Genomic DNA, 24817 nt, shown 5'->3' with positions numbered 1-24817 from the left:
GGATAAAGAAAGTATCCTTACTTAAGACTTAATCTACTACCCAAATTTATTGATATGAAAAATGCCTGAGCTATATTGGCTGACATCAGTTTCTTTCCAGTTCTCTCTGATACATATCCATGCTTGTTCTTGTTCTCTACAGCCTTCAGATCGATTTCCTTCCAGACCCCCCCCCCTCTTCGCTAGTATTTTATTATTGTGTTTCTCAATCATAGAACCCCAAAACCTATACTTGATTATAACGAACTCCCTTTCATATCCCTCTGATGTGAGAGGAACATTATTTAATCTTTTTAGGAATGACCAAGAGGTGGCAATTTTATATTTAAACGGGTTGTTTGAAGTTATTCATAAGTAAATGAATAGTAGACTCTTTCCTACGTATGTGAAACGCTACCTTGCTGCCATTTAAGGTGGTCTTTAAGTCTAAATGTGCCAAAGTCCCTTTAATCTGATGCTGAACAGAGAAAGAAATCTTTCCATGGACTGTATTAAGCTCGTTAAGTAAATTTTCACTCTCTTCCTTTCTGTTTCCTGAACGACAGATGTGTCATCAACATAGCGTTTCCAGCGTACCACATTAGCGGCCTCCTCAGGATACTTCTTACAAATGCATACTCGAAATGTGACAAACAAATATTCGCTAAAATGCAAGTTGGGAGGAATCTATGGCCAGTTCCTGTTGCTCTGTGTAATCCTTATCACAAAATTTAAAATAAATAAAATGCAGGATCAAAGTTGAAATATTAGTAACTTCCTTGATTTCGTCCGATGGCCTGCCGATAACTGATAATTTTGGGGCGACAACTCTGTAATAAGAAAACGAAGAGAGGGAAAAATTATAGGCGAATAAGGACTGAGGGAAACAAATGAAAGAGGAAGCTTAGCAATGGTAAGACCCTTGGAGGAAGAAGAAGATTGACAGATGAAGCAATTGATAGATTGTAGAGGTATTATTGGTGTGCAATTAGGCAAAATACAAGAAGCATTTAGCATATGAGGAGAGCAGTTTGGGCATTATTTTTTCATACTGCATCAACAAATGACCACCCACAACATGCTTTGTGCCCCACAGGTGATGACTCATGGTGTTAGTACCAATCAGGAACAGAAAGTGCCCACAAAAACTGTTTGCCAAATGCTGTAATTCATGTAATTAAGCCCATATTCAGAGATTTATCACAGCCAAGTTTATTGGAAAAGTGTTTGCATGGGAAAACACAAAACCAAATGAAAGTGTAAATAGTACAATTTGGATTAGGATTCCCAAAAGAGTGATTGTACAGATAAAAACATGCCATTTTGGAGTGTATGATGGATTGGCAACATACAATGAAGGAAACATTATCAAATGCGATGTGCTGAAACGTTTAGGTTTCCAACCAGGACACAACACCATTTCCACAATGCCACCAATTGCTGAAGAAAGACTAAGAGTTGCAGGAATAAGAGACAAAAGCCTACAACATGCAGCAAAAGGGAAGGAAAGACCCATGAAAAGGAAACTAACACTGTAAAAAGAAGAGGATGCTAATCCAGGAATGTATTAAAAAACTTAGGAAGCTATTTTCCATAATTTTAAAATTTTCATATTTGAGGAACATTTTCTCAAAAACTGCCAACAGTATATCAATGAAATTTATACACAATATTGTTTACTTCTTTTCCTTCATTTTTATAACAAATTGTAAAAAAGTATTCACTGAACATGCAGTCAAAATTCCAGAGCAATATGTTTAATGGTTTTAGAGAAAATGTTCCTTCTATTTGCTAAAATTAACATGGAGGAGATGGATCGTTTCGGCTCCCCTTAAAGATGCCTTTCGGGAAAAGATGGTTGGTGCTTACAGGCCCTTTGGGGAATAGAGCAACAGCTGTATGAATGTCAAATGAATGTCAAGGGCTCAGCTGGTAAACCAATCCTAACGAAAGAAGGGAAAGGTGAGAAGTGGAAGAAGTATGTAAAGTGTTTATACAAGGGAGAAAGCAATTTTAGAGAAGGGGAAGCGGACATATATGAAGATGAGATAGGAGATGTGATACTGCGAGAAAAAGCTGAATAGCTTTGAAAAATCTAAATCGAAACCAGCCCTGGTAGTAGGCGACATTCTGTCAGAACTACTCATAATCTTGGGAGAGCCAGCCATGACAAAACTATTCCATCTAGTGTGCAAGATGTATGAGATACGCGAAATACCCTCAGATTTCAAGAAGAATATAGTAATTCAAATTCCAAAGAAAGGTGTGAAAATTATCCAACTATCAGTTTAATAAGTCATGGCTGCAAAGTGGTAACACGACAGCTTTGCGGAAGGACGGAAAAACTGGTAGAAGCTGATCTCTGGGAAGATCAGTCTGAGTTACAGAGAGATTTCAGAGCACATGAGGCAGTACTGACACTAGGACGTATCATAGAAGATAGGTTACGGAAATAAAAGCTACATTTAAAGCGTTTGTAGAGTTAGAGAAACTTTTTGACAGTGTTGACTGGAATGCTCTCTTTGAAGCTCTGAAAGTAGCAGGGATAAAAGACAGGGAACGAAGGACTTATACAGAAACCTGGCAGTAGTTATGAGAGTCGAGTGGCATGAAACGGAGGTAGTGGTAGGAAAGGGAGTGACGCAAGGTTGCAGACTGTACCTGATGTAGTTCAATATGTATACTGAACGAGCAGTAAAGATAACCAAAATAAAAATTTGGAATAGGAATTAAAGTTGAGGGAGAAGAAATACTAACTTTGAGGTTTGTAAATAATATTGTAATTCTGTAAGAAACAGCAACGGACTTGGAAGAGCAGTTGAATGGAATGGACAGCATCTTGAAAGGACGATATAAGATGAACATAAGCAAGAGCAGAACAGGGATAACGGAAAGTAGTCGAATTAAATCAGGTGATGCTAAGGGAATCAGATTAAGAAATGGAGCCCTTAAAGTAGCAGGTGATCTTTGCTATTTGTGCAACAAAATAACTGATGATGGCCCATGTAAAGAGGATATAAAACGTAAACTAAAAGTGGGAAGAAAAGCATTTCTGAAAAAGAGAAATTTGTTAACATCGAATATAGATTAAGTGTTAGGCCATGTATGGAGTATACCCATGTATGGAAGTGAAATGTGGACGATAAAGAGTTGACATGAAAAGAGAAAAGAAGCTTTTGAAACTTGGTGCTCCTCAAAAATGCTGAAGATTAGATAGATCGATCACGTAACTCATGAGGAGGTACTGAATGGAATTGGAGAGACAACAACGTTGTTGCACAACTTGGCCAAGAGAATGGATTAGTTGATAGAACACTTCCTGAGACATCAAGGGAGCACCAATTTAGTATTGGAGGGAAGTGTAGGAGAGGAAAATCGTAGAGGGAGGCAGAGGATGAATACAGTAAGCAGAGAGATGGGGGTTGCAGTACTTACAAAGACATGAAGAGGCTCACACAGGAAATAGTAGCATGGAGAGCTGCATCAAACTGGAGTGAGGACAACCACAACAGTTCCTTATTGCGAATACATAGAAAGAAGGATCCTTTATTGTATGATTATATGATAGCAGAACAAACACTGGTAGCAGTTACTTCTGTAAAATATCTGGGAGTATGCGTGCGGAAAGATTTGAAGTGGAATGATCATATAAAATTAATTGTTGGTAAGGCGGGTACCAGGTTGAGATTCATTGGGAAAGTCCTTAGAAAATGTAGTCCATCAACAAAGGAGGTGGCTTACAAAACACTCGTTCGACCTATACTTGAGTATTGCGCATCAGTGTGGGATCCGTACCAGATCGGGTTGACGGAGGAGATAGAGAAGATCCAAAGAAGAGCGGCGCGTTTCGGCACAGGGTTATTTGGTAACCGTGAAAGCGTTACGGAGATGTTTAACAAACTCAAGTGCCAGACTGTGCAAGAGAGGCGCTCTGCATCGCGGTGTAGCTTGCGCGCCAGGTTTCGAGAGGGTGCGTTTCTGGATGAGGTAACGATAAATATTGCTTCCCCCTACTTATACCTCCCGAGGAGATCACGAATGTAAAATTAGAGAGATTAGAGCACGCACGGAGGCTTTCAGACAGTCGTTTTCCCCGCGAACCATACGCGACTGGAACGGGAAAGGGAGGTAATGACAGTGGCACGTAAAGTGCCATCCGCCACACACCGTTGGGTGGCTTGCTGAGTATAAATGTAGATGTAGATGTAGATGAAGATCTGATATTTCAGATATGACGATCCTTTCCTTTTCTAGTGTAACAGAATGTTTTTATTATTGAAGTTTACACCAACTCATGGAACTGTAACTTTCCGAAACTGGTCTTGTACCAAATAAAAGATTATGGATTTAGCAACTCCTGCGCTTTCTTCACTTTTCAAAAGAGAATTTTACAGTTGCGGCTGGTTTGTCGATATTTCACTACCATGAATTGAGGATTTATACCAACTACAGATCAGAATGGATTCTATTAGGGTCTTAGCCATTTCTCTAACAGCAACACTGCATCATATATTGAATGAACAAGTTATAACGAAATGCTGCAATTCAATTAAAAGACTGGTTTCAAGGATAACGGTTATTCTGCTAATATCAGATGGTAAAAAATTATGCTTCATACATACAACAATAACCCAAACATATCTGGAGAATCAGTACATATGAAATATTAATCATAACATTAAACTCTTCATAACTTAGTAAGTATAACAGACACAAAAAACTAAGATCATTTCTAAATTCACCAAAGAACACCTCTTAAGTAGAGAGTTTTGGAAAACATTTCCCAGTCCTAATTTTGTAAAGTGTTACATTTATTTTATGAGTGCCATTTTGACGCTCCTTCAAACAATCCATGCACATGTGTAACAGTGAGACGATTCCTGCACACGATACATAAGCCAGACATTCAACTGTAAATATGTGATATCACTGTCATGATAATTTATGCTTTACTGAGAAACTCTGATTTGAAATGGAGGGAAGAAGTAACTCAGGCCGAATCTCAAGTGTTCACCAATGATCTCACTGAATGTCTGTGTGGAAAAACACTTATCAAAATTCACAACACTGTAATTCAGGTTTATCGGTATAGTGTTGTGGTCCGAATCACAGCATCACAGTGTACCTCCCATTTCCACAAAAGTTGGACGAGTAGTGAACACAACCCAAGGAGTAGATGGTCACAAACTGCAAGACACTGCACTTCTATTGTCATCATAGATTAGAGATTTTTCGATAAAATTGAAATCTCTGTTATCCCACTGGATATTTCCTGTCTCTCTTCAGCCAAAAAAAGCCATCTGAAGTATTCCAAGGTAAGTTGGTTATGTTTATGGCTTATGACAAGAATGGAGTAATAGCAATAGGTTGCATACTCCAGTGAACCGACTGTAACAAAGCTATACTACATGTACTTTGGTGAAATGTTTTCCAAGGGGAATATTCGCCATAGAATGTCTGACACTTTCATAGGATGAGTGCTCATTCTGCAGAATAATGCATGACCACATATTGCTGAACCACGATGTAAACTTTTCGACTGGATGAGAAATCTTTTCTCATCGACACTACAGTCCTGACAACTGTCCATCAGACTCTGATTGGTTCAAAAACTAAAGGAACCGCTCCAAGTGTAACGTTTTCATACCGTTGCAGAGTTTTCTGTTGCACTGACACAAGTAATCAGACACATCACTAAAGATGGCGTCCTAACTGTGATATAAGTCTTGCAAAAACATGGGCTGCTGTTACTGAGAGGAATGGAAGTACAATTAAAGCTTGTACATTAATTTTGTGAAATTAAACAGAAATTAGAAGCTTAAATATACACCATGCAGGATTTTTAAAGCAGTCCTTGCATTTTGCATAGATGGCAGAACTAATTGTACAAAGAATACTTACTACATATATGTTGCCATTTATAGCACAATTTCCACAAAAAGAATTGTAAAATATCAATAAACTACATAAAAATAGTAAAAAAAGCCAGTAAAGTAACACCAAAAAAATCAGAATATCAAAAATAGCCCTCACATATGCATAAATAAAATACTCGTTTTTCATTATTTTTCTTCATATTTCACCATTTTGTCAAATACTTTCAATATATCTCAAGTTTTTTCGCCACCTTCATTCAAACTTTTTAATGACCAATCATTCACATGTCATTTACGAATAATTTCAAGTAAAAATCGCAGAATTTTAAGAATAAAATAAAAATATGTAAAAAATTAGAACTTTAAACCAAAAGTTCTAAATCATGAAATTTTTGCTGTCACTGTGTTTTTCATCCTTTACACATCAGTTTAATATACTCATCTTCAAAACATTTGAAGTCCTATTTAAATGTCAGTTTCAAATGTTTCTTTAACAAAATAATTTTAAAATCATTACTGAGATAAATACAAATTTAATCTCCATACTTTCAATAACCACACACAGTAGTATTACAGGAAATATCTAGCTCATTGGTTTGCACAAACAGTGTACAAAATTACTGGAACTCATATGGACAATAAACTGGTAGCTCACTTTTCAGTTCAAATGGACAATAAATTTTGTAGCTCACTTTTCAGCTCAAGTAGGTAATAAATTTTCTAGGTCACTTTTTAACTCAAAAGGACAAGACATATTGTAGCTCACTTTTCAGCTTAAATGGAAAGAAAAAATTATGACAATATCATATGTCAACAAATAGACAGCAAAAAAGGGGCAAAAAATATCATGTGCCAAAAAAATTTACAGCAAAATGTGAACAACAAATACGGATTATAAATACTAACATAAATGGAGCAACAAATAAAATTTGTGCTGCTAATATACACTCCTGGAAATGGAAAAAAGAACACATTGACACCGGTGTGTCAGACCCACCATACTTGCTCCGGACACTGCGAGAGGGCTGTACAAGCAATGATCACACGCACGGCACAGCGGACACACCAGGAACCGCGGTGTTGGCCGTCGAATGGCGCTAGCTGCGCAGCATTTGTGCACCGCCGCCGTCAGTGTCAGCCAGTTTGCCGTGGCATACGGAGCTCCATCGCAGTCTTTAACACTGGTAGCATGCCGCGACAGCGTGGACGTGAACCGTATGTGCAGTTGACGGACTTTGAGCGAGGGCGTATAGTGGGCATGCGGGAGGCCGGGTGGACGTACCGCCGAATTGCTCAACACGTGGGGCGTGAGGTCTCCACAGTACATCGATGTCGTCGCCAGTGGTCGGCGGAAGGTGCACGTGCCTGTCGACCTGGGACCGGACCGCAGCGACGCACGGATGCACGCCAAGACCATAGGATCCTACGCAGTGCCGTAGGGGACTGCACCGCCACTTCCCAGCAAATTAGGGACACTGTTGCTCCTGGGGTATCGGCGACGACCATTCGCAACCGTCTCCATGAAGCTGGGCTACGGTCCCGCACACTGTTAGGCCGTCTTCCGCTCACGCCCCAACATCGTGCAGCCCGCCTCCAGTGGTGTCGCGACAGGCGTGAATGGAGGGACGAATGGAGACGTGTCGTCTTCAGCGATGAGAGTCGCTTCTGCCTTGGTGCCAATGATGGTCGTATGCGTGTTTGGCGCCGTGCAGGTGAGCGCCACAATCAGGACTGCGTATGACCGAGGCACACAGGGCCAACACCCGGCATCATGGTGTGGGGAGCGATCTCCTACACTGGCCGTACACCACTGGTGATCGTCGAGGGGACACTGAATAGTGCACGGTACATCCAAACCGTCATCGAACCCATCGTTCTACCATTTCTAGACCGGCAAGGGAACTTGCTGTTCCAACAGGACAATGCACGTCCGCATGTATCCCGTGCCACCCAACGTGCTCTAGAAGGTGTAAGTCAACTACCCTGGCCAGCAAGATCTCGGGATCGGTCCCCCATTGAGCATGTTTGGGACTGGATGAAGCGTCGTCTCACGCGGTCTGCACGTCCAGCACGAACGCTGGTCCAACTGAGGCGCCAGGTGGAAATGGCATGGCAAGCCGTTCCACAGGACTACATCCAGCATCTCTACGATCGTCTCCATGGGAGAATAGCAGCCTGCATTGCTGCGAAAGGTGGATATACACTGTACTAGTGCCGACATTGTGCATGCTCTGTTGCCTGTGTCTATGTGCCTGTGGTTCTGTTAGTGTGATCATGTGATGTATCTGACCCCAGGAATGTGTCAATAAAGTTTCACCTTCCTGGGACAATGAGTTCACGGTGTTCTTATTTCAATTTCCAGGAGTGTATATTAATACAGAAAACAACAATGGACAGCAAATACTTTTAACAAATGAGAATAGCACATATGAACAACAGAAAATGACATCATATGTAAATGAACAGGAATTAGTAAAAAATTCGGTGAATGATAGAAAACTGAATGTAAATGATTAAATAGTTTATGGAAATTAATAAGAAATTGAGGCAAATAAATGAAAAATGCAGACAGATTAATGAATGGTGATGTACACAAATAAAAGATTGAGATAAATGAACAAACGCTCAGGTAAGTTGAGGTATATAAATGAAAGAAGAAGGTAAATGAATAAAAAATTGACACAAACAAATGAAAAACACTTGAGATAAATGAATGAAAGATGAAAGTAACTGAATAAAAAATTCGACTAAATGAACAAGAAATTGAGGTAAATGAAAGAATAATTGTGGCAAATAAATAGAAATTAATGTTAATGATTAAAAAACTTAGGACAAGGACTGAAACCCTTAGGTAAATAGATGAAACTACATTAAAAATTGAAAGAATTAAGTGAAAAATTGAGGTGAATAAATAAAAAATTGTGGTAGCTGAATGAAAAGTGAAGGTAAACAACTATTTCCATCAAACAAGAAAAGTGCACAGTAATAATAAAACTTTTTGTTTTTCATGTATATTCAATAATAAAAAATTTGGACAACACAGAACAAAGTGCTAAATATACCTGTTAAAGCTAATGTATGAATACTAGAAACAGGTAAGCAAAATAAGATCAGTTGGTGAAATATCCATGAATAAGTATAAAGTTAAAAGATATTATTCGTATAAAAGCAATTATAACAGTGAAATACAGAGTAATACTGACCATATGAGCTATTAAAAATGTACTAAATCTGACATGAAGAATAAGTATAACAGAATATGGGAAAAATAGATAAATTATAATCAGTTAGCAAGAGGATGATAAGCAATGATTGTTTTTATAGAGATTACGTAAAAAAGACAAAATAATTTAAAGAACACTGACACTAACTGCAATGATAACAGGCAGAAATATTCTATACAAAAGCAAATGTTATAGTGAACAAAGCTAACAACAAGGACATTAACACAACAACTGCAATGCTTCAGAATACGCTCCTCATGTAATTTTGAAAAGAATTCTGAACCTTTTGAAAAAACGATAGAAGAATTCGATTAGTCCTTGAGAATCAACATAATTAAGAAGATTACCAAATACTTTGAAACAAAAATATTTTTCAAAGTGTAAACCTCTTATAATTAAAGAGCTAGGAAGATAATAAAAAATCATTTACATTAATTAACAAATCGGGGATACATTCCTGTACTTTATCATCTAAAAAGGACAGAAATTAATGATAGTAAGTGAAGATGAATAAATGTCAAACAAAGTTAAATGATTATAAATTAATGTTAAATGACATTAAGTGATGAAAAATTAATATAAATTAATGAAAAATGATGGTCAATGAAGTTGAATAAATATAAGTCAAGGAAAAATTAATATAAATTAATGAGAAATGTTGATAAACGAATAAAAATGAATGTAAATTAAAGAAAAATGCGGGTAAATGAAGAAGAACAAATGTAAATCAAAGGGAAATGTCTATAAATTAATGAAAAATGTTGGTAAATGCAGGTGAATAATTGAAAATCAAAGAAAAATGTACATACAATGCAAATAATAAATGAATGCAATGGTAATTAATAGATGAAAATCATTACAAGTAATGGAATATGATGGCAAATGGATGTATATCAACAAAAATATAGGTAAATGGTGATAAATTAACGTAAAACAATAAAAGATGGATTCAAATGATGGCAAATGAACACACATCAACGAAAAAAGAAGGTGAACCACTGTACATAACAATTATTCGCTAAAAAAATGGGGGTAATTCATGGTAATTGAACATAAATAAAAAGGTCAATGATACCAAATGAATGTAAATCAGTAACAATTGGACATAAATGATGGTAATTGAGTACAAATAAAAGAAAAATGGATGTACATCAATGAAGCTTTTCCTACAGTGTAATATATATATATATATATATATATATATATATATATATATATATATATATAGAGTCGCTTATTGACATATTCAACAATAACAATTAAGTATTATGTTTAATCATTGAAAAAACCTCTGTTGAATGCTCAAAACACATCTCAGATATTGGAATATAACATACCAGAGCTATTTTGGTAAAACCTATAGATGAACAAGACAAATTTCTTAGTAGTCACTCATTATGACCACCAGAAATATTGATGTAAACCATTATTTGTTAATTAATCAGGAATACATTGTCTTATTTTATAGTCTAAGAATGGGCAGGTAAAAATTATATAGAAGAGAGAAAAGATGAATCTACAGAAAATATTATTGCTTCTGAGAATTAAACTATTATCATGATTCAAATTAAATCTGCAGGAAGTAAACTGAAGCTATTTGGTGTATTTTATTTTATCAATCGAAGCAATTATCAATTACAGTTAGGAACATGATTAGTAAATTTTCGTAATTACAAATGATAATCTATGTTTTTAAAAAATATTGCAGGGGAATCAAACTATTCTTGTAAAGATAGTGAAATAAATCCAGACGATTATACATATTTGAGTTCAGTATGAAAAGTATATTAGCAATGAGGTTCCAAGATAATTGATTTTTGAGCAACAGAGGTGTTAAATACGTGGATATTTCATATTTCATTCATTATGGTTTATAAGTGGATATCAGGGTATTTTCCAAACACATTAAAATGAATCTGCATAAAACGTATCTAAACCATTAGATATATTTATCAGTTAAAATTGGGTATCTGATTAAAAGATGTCTTGGTTCCATTGTTTGAAGAAAATAATGTCTTATCCACAGACGATCTTTTAGCTTTTTACATATTATTCCAGACAGTAAATACATCACCCCTGAAACAGTATCGAAAAGTAAAACAAGTTGTATTAAATATATCAAAAGATTTTAAGTAAATATATAAATAATGAAATTAACTCTTGGTAAATCAAGATAAATCAGGAAAATGAAGGTAAATAGTATTAAATGAACATACTTAAATAGAAAATAAAGGTAAATTACAGTCAATGAATGTAAAGAAAAGATTGGTAAATTAAGAATAATGGAGGAAAATGAAGGTAAAACAACGAAACATGAACATAAATCAATAAAAAGTAACATTAAATCATGATAAATGAACGTATTCAAATAAAAGTTGCTGGTAAATCATGGTAAATGAACGTAAATCAATAAAAAGTGAAGTTAAATGATACTAAACGAATTAAATTTTAAAATGTCGTAAATTAAGGTAAATAAAGTAAAATCAATGTCAACAGAAGAATGATGAACCTAAACCAATGAAAAATGTAGGTAAAAGAATATAAAACAATGAAAAGTATGTTTACATTTTTACATCAATTTCATATAGTTTAATTGTATTATCTACAAGTAAACCCTAAAGAATTTCAACTTCTTCAATCTGGGGAATTCAAAGGAAATGAAAATCACGTATACCTGTTTACAAGTCAGACTTATGTTCTCTTATTTTATTGTCTAAAAAGAAGCTGATAAAATTTAAAATTTTCTAACTGGTGAGGTTTTAAATTAGAACAGGAAAGATACTGAATATAAGTCATGGAAAGGAAAAGATCAACAAACTATCGAGTGTGGAAAAAAAAACAAAATTCACTAAAAGTACATAAAAGTTGTAATCATTAAGAAAAATAAATGCAATTTTTTTAAATTTACAGTGCCCAAGTTGAATCAACAAATATCCTAAATATGTTTTAATTTGTTGTCATTAATATCTATCGAAATTATTTAGCTATATAGTTTAATAATATTTCATTTTCATTGTTTGAAGAAGAAATAACTTAATTACAGATGACATTTTAGCTTTCTTATGTTATATACCAAGCGTTACATAATTCCAATCATATAAACTGAGATGCAGCTGGGAGAACGTTGTGCTGACCATATGATCCTTTCTACACACATCTAGTGACACCTGTGGGCAGAGGATGACATGCCAGCTGGTCAGTACTGTTGGGTGTTCATGGCCTGTTCGCTGTGTGAGTACATTTCAGAAGTGGACATTTGGAGAAAGGGAAAGGAAGTTTTTGTTATCAGACATGTGAATTATAAATTAATTCAAGACTGTGCACAAGTGTATGATGTATAACAAATAGCGAAGAACGTAAATTATTATTATCAAAATACAAATATCAATGTAATTAACAAGACACAGTTTTTTTGGTATGATCTCTGTGTAACATAGGCATGAAGATCAGAGACAATGCTTTGATTGAACGAGATCTCCTGTTTGGTGTTGTCAAGCGGTAGGCCGCCATTGTAGTGCTGTCTGATAATTAACGTAAGTTTTATCTGTATTTTGAAAAATATAATAGAAATTGTCGTTATAAATTGTGTATTATTGACTTAGTTGTCACCTCTCATGATTGCAACCATTAATTATAATTAACGAAGTTTTTACAGAACTTTGCAGTACAGGGAGCTCATCTCCCCTAGCAGGATTTAGTCGGCCATTATGCTGACTGTATTATTTAATTAAAATATCATGTAATAATATTAAATGTAAATGCGAGAGACATCTCAGTTTTGATCTATCATTAATTTCAAAGTAAAAAGAGTGAAAATAGATTTCGTTCATTAATATTTAGAATACTGAGTGAGTTCAGTATGTTTCATTTTGGCTGCCTAATGGCAGACAAGATTCTCTCCAGTTTTGCCTTGCAAGTAAATGAACAAAAATATAGCAAAGCATTACGTTCCGCAATATCTCAATCAATCTTTGTGTAAATTGGTACACGGATAACCAGTAGCCCTGAGACCCATATTAATAATTACAGTTTGCGTAATAATGCACATATTTTCTTTTCTGCATAGCAGCACTCACGCAAACTATTTATTAGAAGGCAGTGAGTCACACATTGTGTTTAAAAGAAAATACTATACCGTATGAGTGTTATCGCGGTATAAGTTACTTAAAAGTCTCATGCTAGCCCACAATATTTAAAGCTACCCGATCCAAAATCAAAAATTATTTAATTATAAAAATAAAAAATATACCCTTGTACCGTGATAAGTGGCGCCCAACAACGTGAGGGTCCGAAATGTTATGTACCAATATTAAGTACACAGACAATGACGGAGATATGGTTGCCATTCTAGAAAACTATATTTAAAAGAAAATTTTTTATGTATGTAATTATATGTATGAGAAATTAATGCCATATATGTAATCTATTTCCATGTACCATGAAATACAAAACTGGTACGAGATCAAATCAGTGAAGATATATGGACATGAAGCTCACTAGATGTGTACCATTATCTCGACTGAGATAAAGACAACACCAAGCAACTATAACTAATAAAGGTAAGGGTGTATATGCATGCACTTCTGGGCTGGAAACTTCTTGACTTAAAATTTGTCAGAAGCGTTTATTCAATTTGTTTTAATGTCAGCGGATAGTGAAAATTTGGTCAGATTCATTTACTATAACTTAGTACTAGTGAGTAAATCAGTGATAAAATTCTGAGACGGTGACTAGTGTTCAACTGTGTGAATCAAATAAATACTAGTGCAGTTGACTGCCAATGTAATGTTTTAGCAGAAGTCAAATTTTCCACAGTGCAACGGAAATATTACGAGTGCGAAAGTGTAACTGTTAGTTCCAGTAGTAATAGTAGTAGGTAGCTTCTTTGCTTTACTTAATTTCAGTGTTTTGTATGTGCTTCGTGTAGTGTCATTTTTGGGGGAAAATAGATTTTGTGTGTAATCGAGTCTTACCAGTCAGGATTAATACTAGTGGAAATGGTGAAGACATGCAAGGACAAACGGTTAGAGGGGAAAGATCTGTCAGGCTATGACACAGACGAAAATATACAAGAGTTTCCAGTGAGTAACCCACCAACAATGACAGGTACTCATCTTCCAAAACCGGAAGCTGAGCAACCTGAAACGGACAAAACATTACGCACTGATCAGGATCAAGCTCAATTGAGCAAAGAAATCCACTCGATTACTGACACAGGGAAGGAGGATGGTAGTGCATCGACAGGAAATGATGTACAAGTATCTGCCGAAAAATGAATGCCGAGTGGAAAAAGCTGACTGCGAGAAAGTGCAACCGTAGTCGCCAGTCAATTGTTCAGGGATTGTCACTGCGAACGGACAGGTAGCGGTAGCAACGGTAGTGCAAGTAAAGCACGAGGAATCACTATTAAAACACAGCATTTCCAGACGTTTAATGATGGGAGAAAGAATGTCCATCCTGTAATATTTATAAAAAGTTTCCGGAATGTACTCCCGGCATCATGGACTGAGCACCAAAAAGTTTAGTTTGTGAACTCTTTCATCGCAGGCGACGCGGCACTGTGGGCGATGGAAATCGCGGAGCAGTGTCCGTCGTTGTCTGAATTCGAAAGTAAATTTCTTGCCAGATTCTGGTCCAGGTCTGTTCAGGAGCGTCTCCGGAAACAAGTGTATAACCCGGAACCATTCAATCCCCGCTCAGGCAACTTGAGAAAATATTTTGAAAGATACCTGAACAAAACAAGATACTGGGACGAACCCATGCTTTTCAGGGACATTCTAAGAATTTTGAAGGGTAAACTGCCTATAAAGATAAGAGAGAAACTCGTACACATCCCTGACACGGACTTGCAGTTTGTTTATGGCAACCATAGATCCATCGATTTAATACACGAGGATGCCATGCAGGGAGATCAGGGGAGTACAAGCAACGGACAAGTGAACGGTTAAGGAAAAAACCAATACAATAATAGCCCTCGTAAGAACGGGTATTCAAAGAGTGACGCATATTCGCAATGGGAAAACTTAACTAAGAAAAGAAGCACTATGAATAGTGTGCCCACTGTGGATGGTCACTGGCACAGCACTGGATACAATACGTATCAGCATGGCCAGTCAAACCCGTCTTCACCAAAAAGAGGTGGAGAAAACTACAATCGAAAGAGATGAGGCGAAGGGGGACGAAACTCCAGCTTCGAAAATAAAAATATGAGAACTAACAATGAGCAGTGGCAACGGGCAGGGCCAGCAAACTGGCAGGCACATCAAAACATGCCGTCAGGTCATGTGCGTGTTAATCACATCAATGTCATCCCGATGCCACCACCTCCACCTCAGCCTCCGAACAATCAGTCACACGTGTACGCACCGCAGTGCACGTCACCAATTGTGACTGATAATGTTCGAATAACCGATGTGTCTCATCACGTGTCGGCACGGTGCGACAGGCCGTCAAACTCTGGTCGACCTCTGTAGGCGCTTCCCGGACGGTCGGCAAGATGAAAGAGGGGGGGTAGACAGAATGTGGGGGTGAATACGCTTCGCTACAATGACGGATGCGAGATGAAAGATGAACTGACAGTTGATCCGCGACCTGTGGACCAATAAGAAATAGAACATGTGCAGGCTGCCTTTGTGGCAAAGATAAATTGAGTCGAAGTAATAATAATATTGAATGCAGGGGCGAGTGCTTCTAGTATTGATGAGCAGTTATTCAAGTGCGTGGATCGTGTGAAGAAGTTACCGAGCCTGCCAGTAAAAAATTGTAGGATAGTAGGTGCCCTACTGGGCAGGGTGCAGCTAATAAAGAATCAGGTGCAGTCAGAGATTGCCCTGGAAAACGAAGCCATACTGTGCTCATTCCTGGTGGTCAAAAATCTCACAGTATCTTGCATCCTGGACCTTGATGCGCTTAGGGAATTGAAGGCAAAAATTGACCTCTCCCGAGCCAGATGCACCTTAACCTATCTCAACCGACAACTTGATCTGGCATTAACGAGGACTCCGGACGCGTATGTGAACTACTGCCGGAACGTCCGGGTAACTTCACAGGATCCTGACTCGTAAATCACAACTTTGTTGTAAATCAAGACAGCAGCGAACCGGAACCCGGTTGGGAACGGGAAAATGCTACTATTAAGCAACATATTGCATCAAAAGTAGCCGAATTTTCGTACCTCAGCCTGTCACAGCAATCTGATTTGAGCCAAGTGCTGAACCAATTTGTACAAGTGTTTTCAGAAAAACCGGGGATAATAAAAGAGTATGAGATCGACATGCAAGTAAAACCTCACCAAACTTGCAGCCGTGCCTCCTATTCAATACCGTGGTCGAAAAGACAAACCGTGGGGAGAGAAATTCAGAGAACGCTGCGGTGGCAAATAATAGAACCGTCAACTTCACCATATAGTAGCCCACTGTTAGCGGTTATAAAACAGACGGCAGCGTTCGGCTGGTGCTGGACGCGCGGGATGTTAATAATATAATAATACCTGTTCGGAACCGGCCGGAAAATATAGAGGAACAAATTCAGAAATTTCAAGGTATTAAGTACTTAACAGGCCTGGATTTAAAAAGTTCGTACTGTCAGGTGCAGTTAACGCCAAATTCAAGAAAATATACCGCGTTTATATTCGCCGGTGGAAGCTATCAATTTCGAGTTCTACCGTTTGGGCTGAATATAAGTGCGGACGTGTTCATTGCAGCTCTGGACACTGTGTTAGGACCTGACCTTCTTGAAAGGATAACGGTGTATGTCGATGACATTCTCATCGCCAAAGAATCCTGGTCTGAGCACATCGAGATTTTATACAGGGCTATTACAAATGATTGAAGCGATTTCATAAATTCACCGTAGCTCCATTTATTGACATATGGCCACGACACCCTACAGATACGTAGAAAAGCTCATAAAGTTTTGTTCGGCTGAAGCCGCACTTCAGTTTTCTGCCGCCAGAGCGCTCGAGAGCGCAGTGAGGCAAAATGGCGACAGGAGCCGAAAAAGTGTATGTCGTGCTTGAAACGCACTCCCATCAGTCAGTCATAACAGTGCAACGACACTTCAGGACGAAGTTCAACAAAGATCCACCAACTGCTAACTCCATTCGGCGATGGTATGCGCAGTTTAAAGCTTCTGGATGCCTCTGTAAGGGGAAATCAACGGGTCGGCCTGCAGTGAGCGAAGAAACAGTTGAACGCGTGCGGGCCAGTTTCACGCGTGGCTCATGCCACAACTGGAGACCGACAGCGCCGACTTCATCTTTCAACAGGATGGTGCTCCACCGCACTTTCATCGTGATGTTCGGCATTTCTTAAACAGGAGATTGGAAAACCGATGGATCGGTCGTGGTGGAGATCATGATCAGCGATTCCTGTCATGGCCTCCACGCTCTCCCGACTTAACCCCATGCGATTTCATTCTGTTGGTTATGTGAAATATTCAGTGTTTAAACCTCCTCTACCAAGAATCGTGCCAGAACTGCGAGCTCGCATCAACGATGCTTTCGAACTCATTGATGGGGACATGCTGCGCCGAGTGTGGGAGGAACTTGATTATCGGCTTGATGTCTGCCGAATCACTAAAGGGGCACATATCGAACATTTGTGAATGCCTAAAAAAACTTTTTGAGTTTCTGTATGTGTGTGCAAAGCATTGTGAAAATATCTCAAATAATAAAGTTATTGTAGTGCTGTGAAATCGCTTCAATCATTTGTAAAACCCCGGAACCGTGTGCTGGCAAGATTTGCAGCCGTCGGGGTTACTGCCAACCTCTAAAAGTCAAAATTTGGCTGGCAAGAAATAAAGTTCTTAGGACATATTATTTCTCCGGTGGGGATTCTACATATCCCAAGGAAGCTGAAAGCGATAGAGGAGATGCCGTACCCCAAGGCGAAAAAGCAATTGAAAGCATTCCTTGGAATGGCCTCCATTTTTAGGCGGTTTTTACCGGCGCAGTTGCTAAAGAGTCAGGACTTACTAGGTCTTCTTAGAAAGAACCGCCCATGGAATTTTACAGAAGAATGCAAGAGAGCCTACGACCAAATTAAAGCGGCATTAGTGAATGCAGAAATCCTACACCATCCTGACATGTCACGAGATTTCTATCTAGCAACAGACGCATCTTTTTGCGGGCTGGGATGTTGTTTATTCCAAGTAGACAACAATGGCCAGCAAACAGAAGTAAAGGTAATAGGATTTGCCAGCCGAGTGTTCAATTCATGTGAACGGTCCTATTCTGCAACTGAATTAGAGGCGATTGCAGTAATTTGGCCCTTGAAGAAATTTCACGACCATGTATATGGCAAATGAGTCATCATCTTTTGCGACCACCCGGCGCTCAGCTATATGCTTACATGCCGTTTGTTGCACAAGCGACCCACGAGGTGGATTTTAGCTCTACGGGACTATGATTTTCAAATCAGACACGTGAAAGGGTCGGACAATGTTGTGGCAGACGCGTTGTCTAGATTACCCCGAGCATTACCAGAATTTGCAGGGCTTGCAGAACAATCTACAGAATTCAGAATCTTGGTACTGGGAGATTCCATCCGGAGGAATAAATATGTGCGTATGTGTCGAGAGATCGCATACATCCAGCATGATGATCCGTTGTGGTGTAGAATAATCGATTCTCTAAGCAATGATCCGTATGAGGAACTTGCCAAATTATATATGACAATTGTATATGACCACCGAAGGGCTGAAACATCTGAAAACTTGTGTGTGTGTATACCAACACAGTCAGTAGAGAATTTAATATGGTACACACACGATTCTTGGGGACACTTTGGCGGAAAGAAATGCGCAGACTTATTGTCTAGGTACTGCTACTTTCGAAACTTATATCGTAAGGTGGAAGGCTCTAGTGAGAAATTGCCTTATTTGTCAAAAGACAAAACCGTGCACTCGTAGCGCGAGACACGAGCTGCACCCAATAGTGCCGACAGCACCAGCACAGATTGTTGCTGTTGATGTGACAGGACCCTTGCCGATAGTAAGAGGCGGGTTGAAATATGTTGTAGCAGCCTTGGACATTTTTTCGAAACATTTGAAGTTGTATCCCACAAAAAAGTCTACCACAAAAGCAATAGTCAGGAAAATGGTATCAGATTACATACCGAACGTCGGAAAGCCGATGACCTTATTAACTGAAAATACTACTTATTTTAAAAGTCACGACTTTTAAGTGTTTGAGCATGTTTGTGTGTCATTGTATAACCCGAGCGCGAACCCTGTGGAACGTTGCTTCCGCGACTTCAACAGGTTTGTCCGCACATATGCGGCAAATCATCAAACGAAGTGGATTGAGTTAGCACCTCAATTCGAGAAAATACATAATAATATACCCCATGAATCCACTGGGTGCACACCAAATGAATTCATGACACAGGATTCACCCGACGAGGAGTGGTTAAACCCTTTGCCACGAATTCCACGACTTGCAAACAGAGAGCAGAAGCTACAGCAAGCCCTGCTCGCAATGCAACACAATGCAACCATTAGGAAGAAGAAGTACGATCGCACATTGAATAAACTCTACACGTACAACAGAGGAGACTTGGTGATGATCAAGAGTCATCCCAAGTTATCGAGTATCAAAAAAGTTAACAGAAAGTGGCAAATCTTGTATACAGGACCACATAGGATTTTAGAGATACCACATGACGGGTGTTACATGTTGGCACGCCCGGACACAGGAAAGATAAGAGGAACGTTCCCGCACAAGGACTTAAAACCGTTTATATCCAGGGATACTTAAGGGTTTAAGTCTAAAATGTGTAGTGTGTAAAGGTAGATGTAAGTTGCATGCCTAGTTAGTAAGATTTATTAAATGTTTATTTGATTTTATACTTGTGCTTGTTAGATATAGAGTAGTTGCTAAGTGTATGTATGAGTGAGTTGTGACAGAAGGAGAGTACTGCACTTAAACAAGTGTCGTGACAGAAAAGAGATTAGCATATGAATCTGCGTAAGGGCGCTCTGCACAGGATAAACCTTGAAAATGGAGGAAGCATTGTGCATGGTCGTCGGACGTGCAAATTAACAGCGAATCGCTCTACAAACGCGAGAATTCGCATGATAAAATATTTCAAACACAATAATATCTCTTAACTTCCACACTGATTCCAGCTTGAAGGCGCTTGCAGGTAGACCTGCGCGTAAGCAAGGCAGCTGCAAACGCGACAATGACTAAAGTTTCTGAATCAATGTTGAATGAATATAAAAACCTACTGAACTCACGAGTCCAGAAAGAGCAATTGGTCGACACTTTAAATAAGAGGTGCCAACTAAACCAATCACTTAGTACAGAGTGATAAGACATATCTAGAAGGAACTCTGATTTGTGTCACGTACGAAATACGATTGTATAAAGTGAGAGCCATATTTCTTATGCAGCTCAAGTAATAGGTGTTAAAATATGTCCACATTTACAAGTGAGACTATCCGGACGCTTAGTTAGTGCAACATGGATAAACTGAATCACTAATTGGAATGTGATGGAAAAAGTGAACAGTAAACTGTGTGATAACACACTGAATGTTGACTGTATTTAACAGTGAAAAACAGTTGCTTGAGTACAGTGAACTAAGATAAATAAAATTAACAGTATACATGGTGGTGCCTTCCGCAAGAAACAATTTAATATGCGAAATAATACTGACATCCATAGTGTGGAAAAATGTTTATGTGAACGAAATACTCCCAGTGGACTGTGAATGGACGCTACAGGTAGCGCACAGCGAACTGCGGATTCTGGGACCGACAAACGCACGCTACAAGTGACGCAGGTCAAATATAGTGAAGTGAAAAGTGTCACAGCAAGGTACTCGCATGAACACTCACCACAGTGACAGTGTGTAGTGCTGAGTAGTGATCACTTAGAAAAAAAAGAAACAGTGATTAAATCCGAGTAGTGAAATGTGTGAGTTCGAGCCAGACACTTATTTAAAGAACTGGACCTCGTACGTTTGTACGTTATATCAGTGCATTCAAAATCAGTAAACACTGTGGAGTGCTTGAAAACTAATAACATTTCTTTCAGCACTTGTGATATGTGTATTTGTCTTGTTTTGCTGATGAACTGATACGCGGTCGAATGTTTTCATGTTACGCGAGGCGAGCGGCCGGCAGATATTCCTGACTGCACAGCTGATGCGCCACGCCTGTCGACTGATCGTCAGCTGTTTGCGCGGACGTCACAGTGGAGGTCAACGAACTGTCGTTAACAGTGGCAGGGTGCCGCACACGCTTCTGTCGTCGCCAACAACGATCCGCCGACAGCTCAACAATACACCAGCCTCGTCAACTCTTACTTCGATGACATTTCGAAATGTATTTATGGTTGACGACGTATTAATAATAACCGACTATAATGTAAATTTGTAACAGACATAATGTGCAAAGGACACAGAAATTAATTACAGTGACTATATGTTTCTTATTATAATATATATGTGTACATGAAAGCATAGACAGACATTTTGCGCAAAGATGACTTAATAGTTCAAGACAAACGTACTGTGTACGTAATTTCAATTTAACATCTACACTCCTGGAAATTGAAATAAGAACACCGTGAATTCATTGTCCCAGGAAGGGGAAACTTTATTGACACATTCCTGGGGTCAGATACATCACATGATCACACTGACAGAACCACAGGCACATAGACACAGGCAACAGAGCATGCACAATGTCGGCACTAGTACAGTGTATATCCACCTTTCGCAGCAATGCAGGCTGCTATTCTCCCATGGAGACGATCGTAGAGATGCTGGATGTAGTCCTGTGGAACGGCTTGCCATGCCATTTCCACCTGGCGCCTCAGTTGGACCAGCGTTCGTGCTGGACATGCAGACCGCGTGAGACGACGCTTCATCCAGTCCCAAACATGCTCAATGGGGGACAGATCCGGAGATCTTGCTGGCCAGGGTAGTTGACTTACACCTTCTAGAGCACGTTGGGTGGCACGGAATACATGCGGACGTGCATTGTCCTGTTGGAACAGCAAGTTCCCTTGCCGGTCTAGGAATGGTAGAACGATGGGTTCGATGACGGTTTGGATGTGCCGTGCACTATTCAGTGTCCCCTCGACGATCACCAGTGGTGTACGGCCAGTGTAGGAGATCGCTCCCCACACCATGATGCTGGGTGTTGGCCCTGTATGCCTCGGTCGTATGCAGTCCTGATTGTGGCGCTCACCTGCACGGCGCCAAACACGCATACGACCACCATTGGCACCAAGGCAGAAGCGACTCTCATCGCTGAAGACGACACGTCTCCATTCGTCCCTCCATTCACGCCTGTCGCGACACCACTGGAGGCGGGCTGCACGATGTTGGGGCGTGAGCGGAAGACGGCCTAACGGTGTGCGGGACCGTAGCCCAGCTTCATGGAGACGGTTGCGAATGGTCCTCGCCGATACCCCAGGAGCAACAGTGTCCCTAATTTGCTGGGAAGTGGCGGTGCGGTCCCCTACGGCACTGCGTAGGATCCTACGGTCTTGGCGTGCATCCGTGCGTCGCTGCGGTCCGGTCCCAGGTCGACGGGCACGTGCACCTTCCGCCGACCACTGGCGACAACATCGATGTACTGTGGAGACCTCACGCCCCACGTGTTGAGCAATTCGGCGGTACGTCCACCCGGCCTCCCGCATGCCCACTATACGCCCTCGCTCAAAGTCCGTCAACTGCACATACGGTTCACGTCCACGCTGTCGCGGCATGCTACCAGTGTTAAAGGTTGCGATGGAGCTCCGTATGCCACGGCAAACTGGCTGACACTGACGGCGGCGGTGCACAAATGCTGCGCAGCTAGCGCCATTCGACGGCCAACACCGCGGTTCCTGGTGTGTCCGTTGTGCTGTGCGTGTGATCATTGCTTGTACAGCCCTCTCGCAGTGTCCGGAGCAAGTATGGTGGGTCTGACACACCGGTGTCAATGTGTTCTTTTTTCCATTTCCAGGAGTGTATTTCTTGTTATATGTGTATATAGATATATATTTTTCTTTGTTGATTAATTCAATGGACATATTATCATCATAAATAATATAAAGATAGACTGAATGTCAACAATCCGAAGGACTGGGGGAGGTTTTTTGACCCGTTTTTTCCTTACGCCTGTGACCCAAATGGGGGAGCGTAAGCAAATTTGTACTGGGTCTGTAGGATTCCGGATTGTTCACATTCCTGATGAAAAATAGAGTTGGAACAAGTAGATGAACTCATCTGTAACAATGAGATCGAAACATACCTGAAACATACGAACGATAGAGTACGAATATAACCATTCATTTAACTGAGACTTGAACACAAATGTACCTACCTTAATAATGGAGAAATGAACACTTGGTAGTGAGTCTGTACATAAAGTAGTAAACCACATTAAGTACACCCTCACTAGGGGGCCCATGTGACGGTACGTCACAGAAATGGACATTTGGAGAAAGGGAAATGAAGTTTTTGTTATGAGACATGTGAATTATAAATTATTTCAAGACTGTGTACATGTGTGCGATGTATAACAAATAGTAAAGAACGTAAATTATTATTATCAAAACACAAATATGAATGTAATTAACAAAACACAGTTTTTTTGGTATGATCTCTGTGTAACATAGGCCATGAAGATCAGAGACAATGCTTTGATTGAACGAGATCTCCTGTTTTGTTTCATCTAGCGGTAGGCCGCCATTGTAGTGCTGTCTAATAATTAACGTAAGTTTTATCTGTATTTTGAAAAAAATAATAGTAATTGTCATTAGAAAGTGTGTATTATTGACTTAGTTGTCACCTCTCATGATTGCAAACATTAATTATAATTAACAAAGTTTTTACAGAACTTCGCAGTACAGGGAGCTCATCTCGCCTAGCGGGATTTAGTCGCCCATTACGCTGACTGTATTATTTAATTAAAATATCATGTAATAATATTAAATGTAAATGCGAGAGACATCTCAGTTCTGATCTTTCATTAATTTCAAAGTAAAAAGAGTGAAAATAGATTTCGTTCATTAATATTTTGAATACTAAGTGAGTTCAGTATGTTTCATTTTGGCCACCTAATGGCTGACGATATTCTCTCCAGTTTTGCCTTGCAAGAAAATGAACAAAAATGTAGAAAAGCATTGCATTCCGCAATATCTCAGTCAATCTTTGTGTAATTTGGTACATGAATAACCAGTGGCCCCTGAGGCCCATATTAATAATTACAGTTTGCATAATAATACGCATATTTTCTTTTCTGCATAGCAGCGCTCACGGAAACTATTTATTAGAAGGTGGTGAGTCGCACGTTGTGTTTAAAAAAAAAATACTATATCGTACGTACTTCGGGGCAGCCGATGTCCATACGAGTGTTATCGCGGTATAAGTTCATTAAAAGTGTCATGCTAGCCACCAATATTTAAAGCCACCCCAACCAAAATCACAAAATATGTAATTATAAAAATAAAAATATACGCTTATACCATGATATCGCCCACAGTTTAGTTTTAATGTCCATGTAATGAAGCCTCGAAATTCTCACCAAATATAAAATAAATTATGCTCAGTTTCTTAAAAGCAATGGTATTATATCAGGGAATAAGACGAGCACTACAAGAATGTTACCCAACATATCCTAACAAAGATAAACGAAAGAGATTTTGGACAACTTTTACATGACAGTGGTTATAAAATAAGTATAAAAATACAAACATTTAATTTAACCAAAGAAATAATTAGAGAAATCTTTAAATCC

This window comes from Schistocerca cancellata, chromosome 7 (assembly GCF_023864275.1).
Source record: "Schistocerca cancellata isolate TAMUIC-IGC-003103 chromosome 7, iqSchCanc2.1, whole genome shotgun sequence".
Classification (NCBI taxonomy): domain Eukaryota; kingdom Metazoa; phylum Arthropoda; class Insecta; order Orthoptera; family Acrididae; genus Schistocerca; species Schistocerca cancellata.
This window is presented reverse-complemented; position numbering follows the sequence as displayed.